Here is a 17,471-nt window from a genome sequence, read left to right as displayed (position 1 = left end):
ACTAGCACAAAGTAAAACCAGGATTTGAACTTGTGTTTTGTAAGTTCTTAGACTTGAGGTTCAACTGTCATTTTAGACAAGATGTTTATTGTATATTAGAAGAGTTATTGATATATTTGGTATACAAAATCCTCGTGCAAATTTCTGCAGTGTGTTCAGGCACACAAGATAAAGCTGCCATCACCTAAAACCTTAACATTTTCCAAAAGAAAATGAGAAATCCACTTGTGCTGTACTTCAGGAGGTGAATAAGTATAAGGATTATTAGATCATTAGACAGCCATCTACTGTTTGAATATTCTAGGAATCTAGCACTGGAAGTGGGTTTGCCCTTCCCTGGAACACTCCATATAAATATGTCCTGAAACTTTTTTGAACACTGTATATTGCTGTACAAAAGAGAAATGGTGTTGAGCACAATGGAGTTACCGAGACTTCTTAGGTCTAGCAGAATGTCCTAGATTCAGAGACATTCTTTCCATTGCTTTGCTATGAAGAGTCAATTAACGTTTTTGAAGTATCATAAATGTAGCTTTCCTGTCATCTCAGGAGACTTCCTGGTATTCAGATTTTTAGTCTTTCTGTCCTATCTTACAAGATGTTCCCTGAATCTCAGGTTCAGGAATTGTATTTATATTTATTTATTTATAGATTTATTTCACAATCTATTGATCTCTTCACTTGGGCCAGATTTTTGTTTGTTTTTTTTTTCTTTGTTTGTTTATCATCTGTAATAGTTTCCCTTTGCAGCAGAGAGTTACTTCTCTGATATGGAATAAAATTTACATAGGAGAATGCCACCATTAAATCACTGAACTGAGAACAGGACCCCCGTTGAAGGAATCTTAGGAAGGATTGAAAGAGCTTGAAGGGGCTGGAGACCCCAGACAAACAACAATGGCAAACAACCAGAGCTTCCAGTGACTAAGCCACTAAACAAAGGCTATATATACATGGACTGACCCTGGGCTCCAACCTCATAGGTAGTAATGAATAGCCTAGTAAGAGCGCCAGTGAAAGGGGAAGCCCTTGGTCCTGCCAAGACTGAACCCACAGTGATTGTTGGGGGGAGGGCGGTAATGGGGGGAGGATGGGAGAGGAACACCCAAAGGGAAGGGCAGGGGGCAGGGTTAGGGGGATGTTGGCCCAGAAACTGGTAAGGGAAATAACAAGGGAAATGTAAATAAGAAATACCCAAATTAATAAAGATGAAAAAAATTTACACTTGCCCACGGACCTAAGGATAAGTTTTAGAATGCACTGTAAAATTTTGCTAGTCTAGTAGAATTGCGGTAAGAGGTTCTCCTCTCAGATCTAGGATTGCTAACCCAGGATAGTTGGTGAGATTTCCAGTACCACACTTTCCTTTACTTCCTGCTGAGCATGTCTTACATCTGATTAGCTAATAATTAGCACCAAGTTCTGAGTACCACTATGGCACCTTTAGGAATATCATTACATGGCAGTCATGATTGTGGTTTATGGGCCTCATACCTGACTAGGACTAATGTTTGTTTTCCTCCATTGGCATGTTGAAAAGTACCATCTGTTCTAAAGAAATGTAGACTTCAAGAAGGCAGTTTTCTTTTTTGATCCACCTCAAATATGCAGAATCCTATCAGAAGAATGGGTGCCTTCTTCTATCAATGACATAACCTTCAACCTCTGAAAGGCAACAAGTGCAACAGGAAGAGCTTATGCAGTTTGGGGAAAAGCTTGAATCACTGTGACCAACAACTCTAAATATCTCCCTTCTGATCCTTGTTTTTGTACTTTTGTTTTTGTTTTATGGTTGGTTTGTTTATTTTCCAAAAGTCGCTGGATTTTGTGGGGAACATAGTCAGCCTACACAGCATAATGTATGTAAAAGTAAACTATATGATTACTTGAAATTTTATTACCTATACTTAGTATTATTGGTCCCTCCTCCATCAATCTCTTCCTGCTTTGAAATTTTCATTCTTTCCCAATTAAAGTCCCCATTTTCCTTTTCTCTTACCTTTTCCTTCTTAATCTTAGTGAAATGATGAAAAAGAAATACTTTAAAGAGCCTTACATTTTCCTTATCCGTTCTGGTCCACCATCACAACAAGATTTCAAAGACTTTTAGATTTTGTCAATTATAAGTTACATGATTTAATGAATTCTTTTTTTTAATCTTTATTAATTTGAGTATTTCTTATTTACATTTGGATTGTTATTCCGTTTCCCAGTTTCCAGGACAACATCCCCCCAACCCCTCCCCCTCCCCTTCTATATGGGTGTTCACCTCCCCATCCTCTCCCCAATTACCGCCCTACCCCAAACAATCATGATCACTGGGAGTTCATTCATAGGAGGAACAAGTGCCTCCCCTTCCACTGGTGCTCTTACTAGGCTATTCATTGCTACCTATGAGGTTGGAGCCCAGGGTAAGTCCATGTATAGTCTTTGAGTAGTGGCTTAGTCCCTGGAAGCTCTGGTTGGTTGGCATAGTTGTTCATATGAGGTCTCAAGCCCATTCAAGCTCTTCTAGACCTTTCTCTGATTCCTTCAACAGGGGTCCCGATCTCAGTTCAGTGGATTGCTGCTGGTATTCGAATACGTATTTGCTGTATTCCGGGTGTCTCTCTCAAGAGAGATCTATATCTGGTTCCTGTCAGCCTGCACTTCTTTGCTTCATCCATCTTATCTAATTGGATGTCTGTATATGTATGGGCCACATGTTGGGCAGGCTCTGAATGGGTGTTCCTTCTGCCTCTGTTCTAAATTTTGCCTCTCTATTCCCTGCCAAGTATTTTCTTGTTCTCCTTTTAAAGGAGGAGTGAAACATTCACATTTTGGTTATCCTTCTTGAGTTTCATGTGTTCTGTGAATCTAGGATAATTCAAGCATTTGGGTTAATAGCCACTTATCAATCAGTACATACAATTTGTGTTTTTCTGTGATTGGGTTATCGCACTCAGGATGATATTTTCCAGTTTCATCCATTTACCTATGAATTTCATAAAATCATTGTTTTTGATAGCTGAATACTATTCCATTGTGTAGATGTACCACATTTTCTGTATCCAGTCCTCTGTTGAAGGGCATCTGAGTTCTTTCCAGCTTCTGGCTATTATAAATAGGGTGCTATGAACATAGTGGATCATGTGTCCTTGTTATATGTTGGAGCATCTTTTGGGTATATGCCCAAGAGAGATATAGCTGGGTCCTCAGGTAGTTCAATGTCCAATTTTCTGAGGAACCTCCAGACTGATTTCCAGAATGGTTTTACCAGTCTGCAATCCCACCAACAATGGAGGAGTTTTCCTCTTTCTCCACATCCTCGCCAGCATTTGCTATCGCCTGAGTTTTTGATCTTAGCCATTCTCAATGGTATGAGGTGAAATCTCAGGAATGTTTTGATTTGCATTTCCCTTATCACTAAAGATGTTGAACATTTCTCTAGGTGTTTCTCAGCTATACGGCATTCTTCAGCTGTGAATTCTTTCTTTAGTGCAGAACCCCATTTTTTAATAGGGTTATTTGTCTCCCTGCAGTATAACTCCTAGAGTTCTTTGTATATTTTGGAAATAAGCCCTCTATCTGTTGTAGGATTGGTAAAGATCTTTTCCCAATCTGTTCCTTGTTGTTTTGTCCTAACAACAGTGTCCTTTGCCTTACAGAAACTTTGCAGTTTCATGAGATCCCTTTTGTCGATTCTTGATCTTGGAGCATAGGATATTGTTGTTTTGTTCAGGAAATTTTCTCCAGTGCACATGTGTTCAAGATGCTTCCCCACCTTTTCTTCTATTATTTTGAGTGTATCTGGTTTGATGTGGAGGCTTTTGATCCACTTGGACTTAATCTTTTTACAGAGAGATACACATGGATCGATCTGCATTCTTCTACATGCTGATCTCCAATTGAACGAGCACCATTTGCTGAAAATGCAATCTTTTTTCCATTGGATGGTTTTGGTTCCTTTGTCAAAAATCAAGTGACCATAGGTGTGTGGGTTCATTTCTTCGTCTTCAATTATATTCCCCTTGTGTATCTGTCTGTCTCTGTACCAATACCATGCAGTTTTTATCACTATTGCTCTGTAATACTGCTTGAGTTCAGGGATAGTGATTCCCCCAGAAGTCCTTTTATTGTTGAGGATAGTTTTAGCTATCCTGGGTATTTTGTTATTCCAGATGAATTTGCAAAATTTTCTGTCTAACTCACTGAAGAATTGAAATTGTATTTTGATGGTGATTGAATTGAATCTGTCGATAGCTTTTGGAAAAATGCCATTTATACTATGTTAATCCTGCCAATCCATGAGCACGGGAGATCTTTCCATCTTCTGAGATCTTCTTCAATTTCGTTCTACAGGGGCTTGAAGTTCTTATTTTACAGATCTTTTACTTTCTAGGTTAAATCACACCAAGATATTGTATATTATTTGGGACTATTATAAAGGGTGTCATTTCCCTAATTTTTTTTCTTGGCTTCATGCTCTTTTGTGTAGAGGAAGGCTACTGATTTATTTGAGTTAATTTTATACCCAGTCATTTTGCTGAAGGTGTTTATCAGCTTCAGTAGTTCTCTGGTGGAACTTTTGGGATCACTTAAATATACTATAATATCATCTGCAAATAGTGATATTTTGACTTCTTCTTTTCCTATCTGTATCCCATTGATCTCCTTTTGTTATCTGATGGCTCTGGCTAGAACTTCAAGAACTATATTGATTAAGTAGGGAGAGAGTGGGCAGCCTTTTTAGTCCCTGATTTTAGTGGGATTGCTTCAAGTTTCTCTCCATTTAGTTTAATGTTAGCAACTGGTTTGCTGTATATGGCTTTTACTATCTTTAGGTATGGGTCTTGAATTCCTATTCTTTCCAGGACTTTTATCAAGGGGTTTTGAATTTTGTCAAATTTTTTCTCAGCATCTAATGAAATGATCATGTAGTTTTGTTCCTTCAATTTTTTAATATAATGGATTACATTGATGGTTTTCCGTATATTCATCCATCCCTGGATGCCTGGGATGAATCCTACTGAATAGTGGTAAATGATTGTTTTTATGTGCTCTTGGATTCAGTTTGCAAGAACTTTATAGAGTATTATTGCATCATTATTCATAAGGGAATTTGGTCTGAAGATCTCTTTCTTGGTTCAGTTTTTGTGTGGTTTAGGTAAAAGAGTAATTGTAGCTTCATAGAAGGAATTCGGTAGTGCTCCATCTGTTTCAATTTTGTGGAATAGTTTGGATAGTATTGGTATGAGGTCTTCTATGAAGGTCTGATAGAATTCTGCACTGAACCCGTCTGGACCTGGGCTCTTTTTGGTTGGGAGACCTTTAATGACTGCTTCTATTTCATTAGCAATTATGGGGTTGTTTTAATGGTTTATCTGTTCCTGATTTAACTTCGATACCTGGTATCTGTTTAGGAAATTGTGCATTTCCTGTAGATTTTCAAAATTGGTTGAATATAGGCTTTTGCAGTAGCAGCTGATGATTTTTTGAATTTCCTCTAATTCTGTTGTTATGTCTCCCTTTTCATTTATGAATTTGTTAATTTGGACACAGTCTCTGTTTCTTCTCATTAGTCTGGCTAAGACCTTATCTATCTTGTTGACTTTCTCAAAGAACCAACTTTTGGTTCTGTTGATTCTTTCTATGGTCCTTTTTGTTTCTACTTGGTTGATTTCAACTCTGAGTGTGATTATTTCTTGCCTTCTACTCCCCCTAGGTATATTTGCTTCTTTTTGTTCTAGAGCATTTAGGTGTGTTGTCAAGATGCTGATTATGCTCTCTCCTGTTTCTTTCTGCATGCACTCAGAGCTATGAGTTTTCCTCTTTTCACAACTTTCATTGTGTCCCATATGTTTGGGAATGTTGTACCTTCATTTTCATTAAATTCTAAGAAGTCTTGAATTTCTTTATTTTTTCCTTGACCAGGTTATCATTGAGAAGACCATTGTTCAACTTTCTTGTATATGTGGGTATTCTTCCCTTATTGTTATTAAAGACCAGCTTTAGCCCTTGGTGGTATGATAGGACACATGGGATTATTTCTATCTTTCTGTATCTGTTGAGGCCTGTTTTATGACCAATTATATGGTCAATTTTGGTGAAAATAAAATAACATGGTGTCCCGCGCTATCGTCTCACCAGCAAGAACATGCGCGCATACACCAGGATCCTTCTGCAGCAAAGCGTTTATTACATTTTGTAGAGGAGAGCGCTGGGGCCAAGAAAGGCGCTGCTTATAAAACCCTAGTGCGGCACATCCATACCTTATTGGTCACTTACCCATGATCTCATAGGCACGCCCCGGAGTGGGCAAAGACCTGGCACGAACACACTCTTGCACATGCGCACACAGCTAGCTTCCTGAAAGGAAGTCGGGCTGGCGCGGAGGAAGCCAGCGCCATCTTGTAATGGCGAATGCTATCCCGGCTTTCCAGGTGGGGCGCAGTGGAAGCCAGCGCCATCTTGTGGTGGCGAATATTATTGCGGCTTTCCACATCTCCCCCTTTTTCTTTTACTTAAATGAGGCTGGTCTAGGCCTCTGCAGTTATGTCCATCTGCTGTGGCTCCTGTCTTAGGTCGTTCCTCTATGTCACAGCCTTATCTGTCGAAGGGTAACCCTATCGCCACCGGGCCCCATGTCTTAGATTGGTCTGTGCATGAAGAAAGTTGCCCGTCTCTGAATATTGCAGTGCTGTGTGACAGTAACTGCTAAACGACCTAGGGCGAACTCTACAAAAGAGGCCAGCCAGAAAATGAGTTAGTGGGGAAATCATGATCACCCTATCGCGTGCAATGAGGAAACCTTAGCGATGTAGAAGGGCTGATGAAAGAATCATTGAGTCTCTCTCATCCCAGTGCAATGGATACACAAATCCATGGGGTGCAAGAGCAGAGAACTCAGATGCCGACTAATTTCTGAGCATAGATAACCAAATTCCAGGGGAGGCCCCTTGTTCAATGGCCACAAGTGCTTGAGTGATAACGACCTTGTCACGTTTCTGTTGAGATCTGAATCTGCAAACCAACCATAGCATGAACACTAATCCACAGCATAGGGCTGCACCAAACAGAGCCACTCCCGATAAGTAGTGGGCACCTCATCTGGTTCTCCTCAGCTGCTACCACCAAGGGTTGTAGTCAAGCCGCTCCTGTAATAAAATTTAGAATTCCCAATTGCTAGCAACTACTCCAGAAAGTTCACCCACTGTGCTTGCCTAACAATAGATTGGGGGAGGGTAACTCTAGACACTGCAGACACAATGTCTGCAGCAGTAAATGGCTGCTACAATAGTAGTGTAAATAACAAGGTCTTTCCCAGGACAGTTTAGGATTGGTCATTCTTCTCTGGAACAACCAGCAGGCAATGGAACCATGTCTGAGTTCTGCACAACCAGGGCAGAGTTCTCCAGTCCACAGCAGCTTCATGTAGGTGGCATTCCTGTGAAGCTATAGACTGCAAATGACAACACCAGTTAAGGCAGCAAGAGTCACCAGGGGAATGAGGGGGGATCTTCCATCTTCCTCTCAGAGCAGAGGAATGACTCCAGGGACCCGAACCATGAGAGCTGAATCTTCATGCAACCAGGATCAGCAAGTCTCAGCAACCACCTCTGGCAGCTGGCATACTCTTGTAGCATCCTGTAGAAAAAACACAAACATTCCCTCTTCCCCATATAAATACCTGGACAGGATCATGTCAATATGTGGATCTTTCTATTTCACCTAGGCAGAAGTATGCCTAGTTGTAGGGTGCCATAAACTCAGAGTATTCCTTGGCATCCAAATTTTAAAATTGAAATAAAAGGAGTATTATTAAATAATTGTATAGCATACATAGCATACAGGGATATAACTCCCCCTTTTTATTTATTAAAATATAAACTGTCTAGTATCATTGTCCTCCCTCGTTAAGGGGTCCAGGCAATCCAGTTTGAGTTCTTAAATGTCCTATAAAGGAACAGTACTTAGTGTTCTTAACCACTAAGCCATCTCTCTAGCACCACACAAACTTTATTTACCTAAATATAAGCATTAATTAGAAATGTCAAATCTTGTAAATATTATCTAGATTTAGTCATATTAGAAATCTCTGAGCTGGCAGGGCGAGGCTGGGAGTTGAAAGTAAGCAAATGGAGTCTTCCTCTTTTCGTATCAACTCTATTACCATTTTCTATGGTTTTGTATAGTTGTCTGAGCCAGAGTACTGAAATGACAGTGGGTTGTCAGACAATTCACACTGAAATCATCACTCACTGATTTCATGTAGAAAACTTGCCTCTAGTAAAGCATTAAGTAATTGAAATCAATTGTAAACCACAAGCCACACATTGGCTATCAGTATATGAATTGAAACCTTGATTTTTAACATTTTAAATATAGTAAGCACATTTCCTATGGGTTGTAAGCACAAATATACAGGAAGTACAAAAGCATGTAAAGAGTAAAATTATCAATTTTGTCTGAAAAATCTGTATATGTAATAGGCCAAATATCAGTATTTTGTAATAACCAATTTGATTGCTGTTTGGAATAAGGTATGTTTTACCAGGTTTCTTTTTAAAATATTTCTATGACTCTAGCCTACAATTCTGTATTAACACAACTGAAGCTTTATCTCCAATGAGGATAACAAAGTTAAGTCCTCTGGTAAGGTGAGGTACTTAGCCAATTAACATATCCTTAGAAGCTTAAAATTAGTTTCAAATATTCTTTTCTGGAGTAGTGTAACAGCTACTCCCCAAATATTAAAGCTCATTTTGAGAGCAAAAGTTTGTAGTAAAAATTTCCATATACACTGAAAGATTTAAAGTTCTAACTTCTTACATTGAAGAAGCAACAAAATTACATAATATAAGGCTACTAGCCATTTTTTAGTAAAATTTTTAATGATATTACTTTATGGGCTCTCTAAAATTATAAGCAAGCTCACAAAATGAAAACTCACAATCGCCAGGACGTAAATAAATTGTATAAAAAACAATCCTCTAAATCTATCTTGAAATGGCAGTTGGAGTAAGCAAACTGGCTGTAATGCTCTCACAAGTTCCAAAACCTCATCAATCCTTTGTAAATCTTGTAACAATCTCTACTTGTTTGAATTTTTTCTCAATTACAAATAAGTTTGAGTTAGTCAATGTAACACTGGCAATCCTTAATCACAATCTTTAAGTTCTCCTTGGAACACCAGAGCACAACCACAAGGTCACCTGAGTTCTCTCGAGTAGTGACTAGGCAGCTGTCCTTGGGGCAGTGGAATTAGCATTAAAATACAGATAACTTCAGGGCAAACCACAACTTTGAAAAGCAAACTCAACCTCCAACAATCTAGTCTCCAAAATCCAGTCTCCAAAACACCAAGTCTATCCTTCATGCTACAAAGTTTGACTGATAATCCTTACATATGAACGCACGATGGTGCAGTCTCCAGTACCTCAACAAAGAGACATTGCCCTAAATTCTTTTAGAAGCCTGGTTTCTAAGATAAGACTTCCTTAAAAATATTGTCTCAATTTAGACCTATTTCCCTAGGTTGGCTCATGCCACATGTTGTCTAGAATAACTCCATCCAAATTAACAGTTTTATGTCAACTTTGTTACCAATGTTACACTTTTTTTCTCAACTTTCTGTTACCTATGTTATAGTTTTTAACCATATCTAATAACATAAAAGCCAATAGTCCATAACCAAGGCATGTAGAGAATAATTATACATTTAGAACCAATCAGAAACAAAATTGAATTGGCTGTACATATCTTTAATATTTAGACCAAGCACCATTTTTACTTTTCTAGCTGTGATTTTAAGAGAAGCACCTTGTCACCTGTTGAGTCTAATAATAAGTCAGGGATTCTTCTAAGAGAAACAGACATCAGCTCCTGTACCAAAGAAGCTGAGGAGCTGTTGGCGCCTTTAAAATCAGCTCCTGTAGACGCTCACCCCCGGGCAGCTTCTCCAGCTGAACTATGCTCCTAGCTACAGGTATAGGGCTCCAAGGACTGATTGAAACTGTTTTTTATTCATTTGTTCCTTTTTGAAACGAGTTAAAACCAAATCAAGGTGTGAACGACCAGCAGATAAAGTTTTTACCATTTTCTCTTTTGAACATGAAACATAAAACATTTAAACAACAAGAAACAAAAACCACAGACATAAACTGACAAACATGGACAGCTTGGTGCACCAAGGACAGACAATAGACAGAGGGGAAAAACTAGATGGTGTCCCGCCAAGGGGACCCAGATTCCAATAGGACTCAGCAGAGATGTAGGATTTCCCCTTTCCCACCACTTTCACGGTGACTAGCCACTCGAGTGGAGTTGATATGGACGATGGATTGTCTCAATTCCTGGACTAGTCCATCAATGTGTTGAAACCAAATTCCTGTATGATACTGAGATATATTACGGGATATCTGAGCAGCACGACTGACATTCACAAACGGTATGGAAGTGAAACACTACAACTCTGAAGACAAAAGTTTAGAATTGAGATATCCTTTTGTTTGATTCTCCTGAATAAATTTTTCAGGCAGTCTACCTCTATCAAATCTGATCAGTATGACTCTGTGAAGTTTCCAGAGCCTAATCACACCTTTTACAAGCAAAAACACAAAATTTTTCTCCCAAAATACTATGTTCCTTTTATCTCCTTTTCTTTTCTTTTTTTTCTTTTGAGACCATTTTTCCCACCGACATAATTCTTGTTTCTCTGCAAGGACCATCTGACCTGTCCTAACAGTTGTAACGGCTTCCACACAAAGAAAAAAATAAACAAAATTACCAGCCTTGCCCACAAAGGATCCATAACTTTCAGTTTCTTCACAGTGGCTCTCCACCTAAGCCTATACCTTTCTTCTTCATAGCGAGCTGCCTCATCTTCCAAATCCTCTTCCTCAGAGGGGCTAAGCTCGTCTGTTTCTGAACTATCAAGCCCCAAAGCCTCTACCTCCTCTACTGGATAAAGGCTTTTTTGGGGGGGTTTTCTCCTCCTTTCCCTGTTTCTCTCCCGGGCGTTCTTTCCCCTATCTCTCGCTTCCTCGGATCTAAAGTCCTTGGAAGGGTCTGTTTTCTTACGTGCACCTTTTCTCTTTGAGCTCTTTAATCTTTCATCCTGCTCTGTTTCTGACATGCTGTCCTGTAACTCCCCTAGCACTCCCTGTCCCGCTATCACTGCTGGGCGGCATTTCCTGTCTTCTAGCCACAACATCTGACTGTGCCTAGCGGCAGCCGCAAAATCAAAAACCAAAAGAGAAAGAATGGGCACTGCCAAAACAATAACAAAAGCTTCCGCCGCATCTTCTAATGGGGGAGAGAGACGAGAAAGATCAAGACCAAACATGCCTCTCAGAGCTTACCCTAGACACTGCAGTTCTGAATCCTCTCCGCGAGCAGAGGCTCTCCTTGGTGCCAGCGATGGTGAGGTGTTTTTTCCAGGTTTTGACACCATATATCCCGCGCTATCGTCTTGCCAGCAAGAACATGCACACAGACACCAGGATCCTTCTGCAACAAAGTGTTTATTACATTTTGAAGAGGAGAGCGCCGGGGCCCAGAAAGGCACTGCTTATAAAACCCTAGCGCGGGGGCTGGGGATTTAGCTTAGCGGTAGAGCGCTTACCTAGGAAGCGAAGGCCCTGGGTTCGATCCCCAGCTCCAAAAAAAAAAAGAAAAAAAAAAAAAAAAAAAAAACCTAGCGTATGCGCATCCACACCTGATTGATCGCTACACCATGATCTCGTAGGCACGCCCGGAGTGGGCAAAGACCTGGCACGAACACACTCTTGCACATGCGCACACAGCTAGCTTCCTGAAAGGAAGTCGGCCTGGCGCGGCGGAAGCCAGCGCCATCATTTAATGGCAAATGCTATCCCGGCTTTCCACGTGGGGCGCAGTGGAACCCAGCACCATCTTGTGGTGGCGAATGTTATTGTGGCTTTCCACAAGATGGTGAGAAGAAGGTATATCCTTTTGTTTTAGGATAGAATATTTTGTAAATATCTGTTAAGTCCTTTTGGTTCATGATTGCTCTTAGTCTGTCTATGTCTCTGTTTAATTTCTGTTTCCATGATCTGTCCATTGATGAGAGTGGGGTGCTCAAAGCTCCTACTATTATTTTGTGAGGTACAATCTGTGCTTGAGGTTTAGTAACATTTCTTTTATGTACGTAGATGCCCTTGTATTTGGAGCATAGATATTTAGGATTGAGAGTTCCTCATGGTAGATTTTTCCTTTGATGAACATGAAGTGACCTTCCTTATCATTTTTGATGACTTTTAGTTGAAAATCAATTTTATTTGATATTAGAATGGCTACTCCAACTTGCTTCTTCCGACCATTTGCTTGGAAAGTTGTTTTCCAGCCTTTCACTCTGAGGTAGTGTCTGTCTTTGTCTCTGAGGTGTGTGTCATGTAGACTGCAGAATGCAGGGCCCTCATTACATATCCAGTTTGTTAATCTATGTCTTTTTATGTTGATGATGTTGAGAGCTATTAAGGAATAGTGATTAATGCTTCCTGTTATATTCATATTTGGATGTGAGGTTATGTTTGTGTGCTTTTCTTCTCTCTGTTTTCTTTACAAGACAATTAGTTTCTTGCTTTTTCTAGGATATGGCTTGCCTCCTTATCTTGGGCTTTACCATTTATTATCCTTTGTAGTGAGGGATTTGTAGTAAGATATTGTGTAAATTTGGTTTTGTCATGGAAAATCTTGGTCTCTCCATCTATATTAATTCAGAGTTTTGCAGGATACAGTAAACTGGGATAGCATATCTGTTCTCTTAGGGTCTGTATGGCATTTGTCCAGTATCTTCTGGCTTTCATACCCTATGGCGAGAATTCTGGTGTGATTCTGATACGTCTGCCTTTATGTTACTTGACCTTTTTCTCTTTCTGCTTTTAATATTCTTTCTTTATTTTGTGCATTTGGTGTTTTGACTATTAGGTGATGGGAAGAGTTTCTTTTCTGGTCCAATCTATTGGAGTTCTGTAGGATTCTTGTATGTTTAAGTGCATCTCTTTCTTTAGATTAGGGAAGTTTTCTTCTATGATTTTGTTGAAGATATTTACTGGTCCTTTGAGCTGGGAGTCTTCACTGTCTTCTATACCTATTATCCTTAGGTTTGATCTTCTCATTGATTCCTGGATTTCCTGTATGTTTTGGACCAGTAGCTTTTTCTGTTTTACATTATCTTTGACAGTTGTGTCAATGATTTCTATGGAGTCTTCTGCTCCTGAGTTTCTCTCTTCTATTCTGTTTGTGATGCTTGTATCTACGGCTGCTTGTCTCTTCCTTTGGTTTTCTATATCCAGGGTTGTTTCCCTGTGTTCTTTCTTCATTGCTTCTATTTCCATTTTTAATTCCTTCAACTCTTTGATTGTGTTTTCCTGGAATTCTTTCAGGGAATTTTGTGATTCCTCACTATAGGCTTCTACTTGTTTATGTTTTCCTGCGTTTCTCTAAGGGAGTTCTTCACGTCTTTCTTGAAGTCCTCCAGCATCATGAACAATATGATTTTACATCTAGATCTTGCTTTTCTGGTGTGTTTGGGTATTCAGTGTTTGCTTTTGTGGTAGAATTGGGCTCCACTGATGCCATGTAGTCTTGGTTTCTATTGCTTAGTTTCCTGTGCTTGCCTCTCACCATCAGATTATCTCTGGTGTTACTATGTTCTGCTATTTCTTACAGTGGCTAGACTGTCCTAGAGGCCTGCATGTCAGGAGTGCTGGGGACCTGTTTTCCTGTTTTCTTTCAGCCAGTTATGGGAACAAAATTTTCTGCTTTTGGGCATGTAGTTTTTCCTGTCTACTGGTCTTCAGCTCTTCCTGTGAGCCTGTGTCCTGTGTTCAGGTTGCTTGGAGCAGATAAATTGGTCTCACCTGTGGTCCCGCGGCTCAAGTTGCTTGTTGAGGTCTGCTTTTTTGCTCTCGGTGAAGGCAGCAACCAGGAGGGTCTGCGCTGCCCTTTGCAGGAACCCCAATGCACTGGGGTCCCAGATGTCTTTAGGTGTTTTTCTCTGGAGTCAGAAATGTGGGCAGAGTGTAGTCTCTCCTGGCTTCCCAGGTGTGTCTGCCCTTCTGGAGGTTTAGCTCTCCCTCCCACGAAATTTTGGTGTAGTTAACTGTTCACTGATTCCCTTCACGTCATGGTGGTGTCTAATTTAGTAAATTCTTAGTCCATGTTCTTTCATCTGTAAAGTAGTTAATACTAAGCCGATTCTCTGCCTTTTTTGGAGGAATAAAAGGTTAAAGAAAGTAATATATCAGAGTACATTTCAGTGTTAGTGTTTTTCTCTCTGTGTTTCTATCTTTCTATCTCTGTGATATATATGCACTTGGTGTGCCCTGGTTGTGCACCTTCACATATGTGGGTAGACGCCAAACATGGATATCAGGTATTATGTTCTCTAATTTTTATTCCTTCAAGACAATGAATAAGAACCTGGGGCCAAGCTTCCAGCCACTAAATGTAGGTTGATGTCATTATGCAGGTGAACACAGGTACAGGATAGAATGAGGCCTGCTATTGGAAAAGAAGGATGGGTGGGCAGGAGAAAAGTTTTAGAGAGGCGAGGTAACCACTGTGAGGGTTAGAATATTTGAGAGAAGAAATATGGAGGGACACATAACCGATCCTGGTCATGTATCTCTAGATAGATACACGTTGTTATGATTATTCTTAATGGATGGATGATTAGACAATTTTGTGTGTCTAGATTAACAAACTATATCTTAATTAGGTGGGCAGTTTACATCCTTATCAATTGGTTGTAGGTTATTTGTGTAAATGTATTACACATTGAACATTCAATATATTAATCTGCTTGTTGGGATCCAGTCTGTTAAGTCATGTCTTCTCTGGTTTGTTGTGAGTGTGAGCAGAGTCTGTGACAGGAAGCCGTGCTAGGCTGTAAAATGCTTGGGATTAGCAAGGTGTGAGTCCACATTGGCACGGCCCGCAGAACATTATGTGTGTATCACACATGGTAAGAACCTGCCAAGGGGACAGCGTGTGAAAGCAATAACAGAGAACAGCAGAGCGTTAGTATCTGTACTGAGTAGGAACTCATGGGAATAGGTCATACCCATTTTTAATTATAGTGCAAAAATAAACTCCCAGTGATTCTTCTGAATCTAATTCTGCTCTGCCTCAAAGGAATACAACTTCCATTTTAGCATGTGGCTATGCCTGGACTTTTGTGTGGGTGTTGAGGATTTGAACTTGTTTCCTCATGCTTGTGCATCAAGCACTCCTCTTACCCACTGAGCCATCTTTTCTATCTCTATTTTTTTTTAATTAACACACAAAGAATTAGGTTTCCTTGTGCATTTTAAACAAAATATCTCTCGTTTTTCCTCCTTCTTTTTCCCTATTTCTTGACTTGGGGCATTCTTTTAGTAGTTTCCTTGCAACTTTTGTTACATAGTTGTCTTTTAGATTCCCTTTTCTCAACATCTCATGAGGCACCTTCTTTTATTTGGAATATATATATATATATATATATATATATATATATATATATATATATACAAAATTGGGTCTGAGAGAGAACTTCTTTTGATTTCTACTGGGTCTTGGGTCTATCACTTGACACAATTCTTTCCACATTCACCCATTTCCCTGTCAATGCCATTTTCTTTACCCTTTCCTCCAGAAGTCTTTGTTTACCCTCCTTCTTGTGGTTTTTTTTTTTTTTTCAGAAAAGGATACTGGACTGACAAGCAAAATTGTTAGCTGTTGACAGATGCTGCCTGATCATTACAGATTTAGCAGCTGTGCCATCTGAGTGAGGATGACACTGGAACATGGAAAAAAGTGAAAGTTTCAGGGTAATGGGGAGGAGAAGCATCTGTGGGTGAGCACTCTGCCTTTGACCTCTTGATCATATCCATTTATTTATTTTAATATACGGGTTATTTATAAAGTATAGTCACAGTAAATATTTTATAGATAGTTTAACCCTTGTATAATATTGACAACAGCCAGTTCTTGCTAGAATCAAACTTTGTCCCAATCCCTTCTAAAGAATTTAGAGAATATATGTATTTTAGTCATGGCTTCACTTTAAAAAAAATAACTTACAAATGAAGTATATACTTCATGATTTACAACCAAATGAAACCTTCAGGAAGTACAGATGCTTTCATCTTGGGATAACATTTGATGTTTGCTGGGAATGAATGTCAGTCATAAAAACTAGATGTGGGCTACTTATTTAGTGTTTTCATTTGTTGTTGCAAATCAGTCAGGCAAATTTGACAACAAGATGACTATGCTCAGCTTGATTCATATAGGAAGAGCAGAAAAATTCTACAGAGATTGGACTATAGCTTGGTGTATGGGAAAAACACAAGTTAATAAGGAAATCCAAATAAATTTCATATCCAGAAACATGCTAGAAAGGGAAATGCTACTTTTGCCTGCTGCCATCAAACAGTGACACACATTAAAGAAAGCCTCTAGTTTTGAATAAGCCCCAATAAAACTTGAGTTTTTATAAGTTACAAATTATTAGAAAGCATGATTTCTTCCTAGAATACCATGCAGGTAATGTCTAATACAGGAAATATTTATTAATTTGTCAAAAAGGATTTTGTGCACATGCATGTGTTTATGTATGTAGTTGTGGACACAAGTATAGGTGTGTGTACATATGTGTATGCCCATGTGGAGGACAAAGTTCAGTGTCAGGTGACTTTCTTCTGTTGTCATCTACTTAGTATTTTTGTATATTGAACTCACAGATTTCACTAGACTGACTGGCCAGAAAGTTCTTGAGATCTTCCTCTCTGTTCTGCCAGACTTGGTAATTCAGGTATGGCCTTGTGTTTGTCATAAGAGCATGGGAGAAAGAATCCAAGTTCTCTACCTACTAAGCCATCCTGCAAGCCAAACAAGGCTTTAAAAATAATGCCCATTCCTCTGTTCTGCATAAATACAAGTGGAGTTAAAAGAAATGAGGTATATACAATATTTGTTTTCAAGGAAATAGTGACTCCTGTATGAATGATCAAATACAGATATATGTGAGAAATATTCAAGAAGTTTTAGTCTATGAGATTGAGACATCCTATTTAGTTTAGCTTTTGTTGTTCTTTTGGACAAGATTTTGTTAGAATTGCTGGCCTGACATTCAGGGAGATCCAACTGATTCTGAATCCCAATTTCTACTGTTAAAGGTTTATGCAGCCATACATTGTCATAGTTAACTTTGATTGTCAAGTTAAGATAACTTCCAGTCTTTTCAAAGAAAGTCCTAATTGAGAGATTGCATAGATGAAACTTGCCACTGAGCATGTCTGCGGTGGAGTTCATTGTTTGCTAATATCCTACAAGCATGGCACCTTTAGTGTCCAAGATTTTGTGGGTGGGTTAGTGTCCTTCCTCCACAGGGATTCCTGATTGGCTACAGAAGGTGGCTACTTTAGGCTAAATACCTCCCACTGCAAGGAGTCTTGTTTAAAGTCAACACCATAGACTCTTTG

The sequence above is a fragment of the Rattus rattus genome, chromosome 10 (genome assembly GCF_011064425.1).
Source record: "Rattus rattus isolate New Zealand chromosome 10, Rrattus_CSIRO_v1, whole genome shotgun sequence".
NCBI lineage: Eukaryota > Metazoa > Chordata > Mammalia > Rodentia > Muridae > Rattus > Rattus rattus.
The sequence above is the reverse complement of the archived record's forward strand: the minus strand, read 5'-3'. Positions refer to the sequence as shown.